This window comes from Azolla caroliniana, unplaced genomic scaffold, assembly GCF_043228905.1.
Source record: "Azolla caroliniana isolate FFs.n. ecotype wild unplaced genomic scaffold, voAzoCaro1.0.p SCAF_5, whole genome shotgun sequence".
NCBI classification, from domain to species: domain Eukaryota; kingdom Viridiplantae; phylum Streptophyta; class Polypodiopsida; order Salviniales; family Salviniaceae; genus Azolla; species Azolla caroliniana.
Genome location: NW_028230440.1, coordinates 2,265,127 through 2,269,392, shown reverse-complemented (window position 1 = coordinate 2,269,392; position 4,266 = coordinate 2,265,127). Strand labels below are relative to the sequence as shown.

Below are 4,266 nucleotides of genomic sequence, written 5' to 3'. Positions count from 1 at the left end.
ATAATAAAATTTGACACACCATCACAATGTGTGTTGTATTTATTCTCAAAAGGCACTTGTTCAATCTGAGGAGTAATTTAAGTATGTGCACAATAGAAGGGATTTATCAGAGTAAAGAATGGTTGTTCAAATGGATTGAGATAAATCTCAAGGATTAAATATATATACGTATAAGAGCTATTTCCAAAATTTAATTGATTTGAGATTAATGCTTTCATTTCCGCCTTGACTATGAACATTCCATATGCTTGCTAGTGTGGCTTGGTGGTGATATACACATTAATGCAGCAATGACAGTTAAACATTGCGTCATAACACATCACTATTGCACGCACACATAGCGTATACAAGTTACAGCATTGTAAGGAAACGAATGCACAAAAAGAACACAGATGGCAAGATTGTGGTGGTTTTATCACACCTACTTATGATTTCATTTACAAGGCTTGAAAATTTCATTTCATACATCATGAACAAAATTTTCAAGGCTGATGTAATGGCTATTCATACACCAAGAAGGGCACTCAAACAACACACTCTAGCATCATTCGGACTTTTCCGTCCAGCAGAAATTTCACAAGAGTTGAAACCTTAACAAGCATTCATTAAGGTGTTCAGGGCATCAATGAAAATCAGCAAGTGACATTATCAATTTCACACATTAAAATGTATAAATGGCTTGTTAAGCTCAAGTGTCTTTCCGATTTTTGTACATTGTAAAAAAACATTCCCGATCAGGAGATACAGTTGAATAAAAGGGTCCAAACAAAATCAGAATGGTGAAGGCTTTCACTCTTTTTTTCATGAAGCCCACCTTTAGAACCTTCAAAAGTTCATCACCACAAAGATCAGCCAGCACAGAGTTACGGCTTAAAAGTACAATACCGACAATCAAACTCACCACCAGACTACTGAGGTCGCCTTTTTCTCTCGTTATAGATCTCTTGACTGGAAAGTTTTATAATGGAATTTTACAAAGGGATACACATCACGAGAAAACCCCAATAACCACCACCGCCATGACAACGAAAAACATATCCTTAACACTTACGATCTGTTCATGTTCATCATGCCACTGGGGTTCACTCCATAGAAACCCAAATACCACTTCACAAACTTCTTCAAACCCGTCTGAAGATCCGTGGTGGGTTTGTAACCTAAGGCAACATTTGCAAGGGTAACATTTGCATGAGTGAAAGGGACATCTCCATTACCTGGCATCTGTACAATATTCTTGATTGCTTTCACTTTCAAGAGCTTTTCCAATATACTTACTAGCTTCAGCACAGTGACTGGAGAGGTGTTCCCAAGGTTAAATATCCTAAATTGGGCTGGACCCTTCTTCTTTCCACCAGTTCCAGTGCTCTCCAGAGCTGTATCGAGGGCTCCCACACATCCTTTTACAACATCATCAATATAGGTAAAATCTCTTGCCAAATCCATCCCATGGGGCCCTTGATAAACCGTGATCGGCTTGCCATTCAATATGTCTCGTGTGAAAGAGAAATAGGCCATATCTGGCCTCCCCCAAGGACCATACACAGTGAAAAACCTCAAACCAGTTATAGACAGGCCGTAGATGTGATTATATGTGTGAGTTATCTCTTCACCTGCTTTCTTAGTAGCTGCATACAAACTAGCTGGACGATCTGTCCTATCAAGCTCTGAGAAAGGAACTTTGGTGTTCAGCCCATAGACTGAGCTCGATGATGCCCATATAATAGCTGGCTGAGGCTGAGCTGTCTTGCAAGCCTCTAATAATGTCACTAGCCCTGCAATATTACTATGGACATATGAAGATGGGTTCTCGATGGCATATCGAACTCCAGCCTGAGCAGCCAAATGCATCACATGTGTGAAAGAAACTATCTCGAAAAGCTTCTTCCACAGCATCGCATCGTTGATATCCCCTTCCACAATAAAGATACCATGCTTCTTAAGAAGGCCCTTCCTAGCTCTCTTCAGAGAAGGATCATAATAGTTATTGAAATTATCTAGACCCACGACTCCATCACCTCTTTTCTTCAATGCAAGGGAGACATGCATCCCTACAAATCCAGCAGCTCCAGTGACCAATACTATTTTTCCATCCTCTTTTTTCACATGCGAAGATCGCTTAACTTGATTTTCCCACTTTGATCCACCCCAATGAGATCGACTTTGCACTGCCTTATAGCCATCTGAAGAGGTGGAAATAAACACTAATACAATTGCTACAAGAATAAGGCCAGATACCCAAACAAATGGGTTAGAAAAGCATAAAGACTGCCATCGGTGGTGTAATAATACACCAAAATAGCTTCTCCTTTCTACTTTCACCTTTCCTGGAGTTGAAGGAAAGTTATCTACTACCACCGATGGTGGCATTGTTATGAATCTGCAACAAGAGAAGAAGTAAATATTTCCCCTCCAATAAATAGAGTGCGTTTTCAATTTTATTCATCTCAAAATAGGGTTCCCAATGGCCTTGCAAAGAACATTTTTAACTAAATGAGAATTATCAACATTTACCCTGCAACGAAGCATCATGCTTTTGGGCCTCAATTTTGGGAACATTTTGCAAAAAAAGAAAAAAAACCGACCTGTTCTACAATTATTGATGACAGATTTGCTGGGGGGTTTCTTCGGGCTTTTCTTAACTAAGTAAATATGCTTCTGAGACCTGTAAATTAATTTACAATAATGCCCACTTTAGCATTATACAAAATGCTTCTGGTGTCCTGTATATTTCATTAAATTATAGCACTCACAACAACTTCCTAATTAATCACCAACATCAAACTAGCTATTTAGATTTTCTAAATTACACCCAAGTTATTGCATATAAACATAAAAGACCATAACATAAACATATCAAACTGAAAGTTAATCCAAGCTTTAGATATTTTTGTGATCCTCAACGTTACACCCGAGTTCAGCTGAGAAATTCACAAATAATGCCCCGTTTATAGCATCTCCACTGAGACAATATACACATAAAATAGGCAGTTATCTGTTCTTGTGGTGCTCATTTCAGCCTCAAAATTTAAGACAAATGCCTATTTTAGCACTGCCATTAGAGGTTATGTTTCGGAGCTTTTCTTACATGTAGATATTCTTGTGACGCTCAGACTAGAACTTCACAATGATGCATCAATTACTGGAGTCCATAAACACATCAAATTCAGAGTCCATCAACGCTGTTAGAGATTCTCTTGACCAGTTTAGATCAATCATTAGAGATAGAAATACACATCAAATGCAGAGACCATTAAAGCTTTAGATGTTGGTTTGCCCACTTCAAAGCTGCCATTAGAGTCTCATACATACAACAAATTCAGAGTTCCTTTAGGCTTTCTATGTTCTTTTATTTGCTTTTGTGTTTCGATTCTTTCTCTCAAGAAAAGTTTCCTAAAGGACTAGTTTCTAACCTTGAGGAAAAAAGGCACTACAAGGATACATTCCTGGTCTCTTACCGATCAAATCCATCCTATGAAGGTACTGAGAAAAAACAGAGAAAATTGATAACTCATCAATTATTTCAAGTACGAATATATATTATTGGAACAGATTTCGGAAAACCCTAAGAAAACACAGTCTTTTATTTTTATTTTTACAAAATACGGAAAATGAACAGAAACTAATTTAGAAGGGAAAATACGAAAAATCCAGCTCATATACAGAGAAATGAAAAAGAAGGAAGGAAGGAAGGAAAGAGAGATCGCTAGAAAATCGTGTAAAAGGGGGATCTAAAAATGTTATAAAGCAACGAGGGTTTGTGGCAGAGAAAGCAGGATGAGGCGACGAGAGAAAAGAAAGAAACAAAGAAACAGAGGAAGGGAGGGAGGATGGATTGGATTGGATTGGATGGGTCTATCTTACCTCGGAATTTGCTTGGCTGTGAATAGCGATGGCGATGGCGATGGCGATGGCGATCTAATGTGAGACGGGCTTTCCTTCTTCTTTCCTCCTTTAACTCTGTGTACCCTGGTCTCTCTTTTTCTTTCTCTCTCTCTCTCTCTCTCTCTCTCTCTCTTTCTCTTACACTTCATCCAACGGCTACCACTCTGTCGAAGCAAGAAGAAGAAGAAGACGAAGAAGACGAAGACGAAGGCATCGTTTCCTGATATTCCTCTAATCTCCAAAACTGCCCCTAGCGGTTTTTGACAAATTCAAAACCACCCTCCTCCGCCTCCCCTCCCCCCCCCCCCCCCCCCCCCATCACCGGAGATTCATTTTGTTCACGTTTTTGACTCGTTCTAGTTAGTTCTTCTCTTCCTTCCATAT

The 4,266-nt window shown here is 39.1% G+C and overlaps 1 pseudogene across 2 annotated transcripts; it reads right to left on the bottom strand.

Moving 5' to 3' along the window:
- Nucleotides 1–683: 683 nt before the first annotated feature.
- On the bottom strand, nucleotides 684–4,028 carry LOC147863594 (UDP-glucuronate 4-epimerase 1 pseudogene; annotated as a pseudogene). 2 transcript variants are annotated; one of them, XR_015529769.1, is made up of 3 exons: nucleotides 3,862–4,028; nucleotides 2,583–2,662; nucleotides 684–2,377 (listed from the first exon to the last, which is right to left on the bottom strand). The product of XR_015529769.1 is annotated as a UDP-glucuronate 4-epimerase 1 pseudogene, transcript variant X1 (transcript). The 2 variants fall into 2 exon arrangements; XR_015529770.1 differs by lacking the exon at nucleotides 3,862–4,028 and adding an exon at nucleotides 3,086–3,329.
- Between the last annotated feature and the right edge of the window lie 238 nt (nucleotides 4,029–4,266).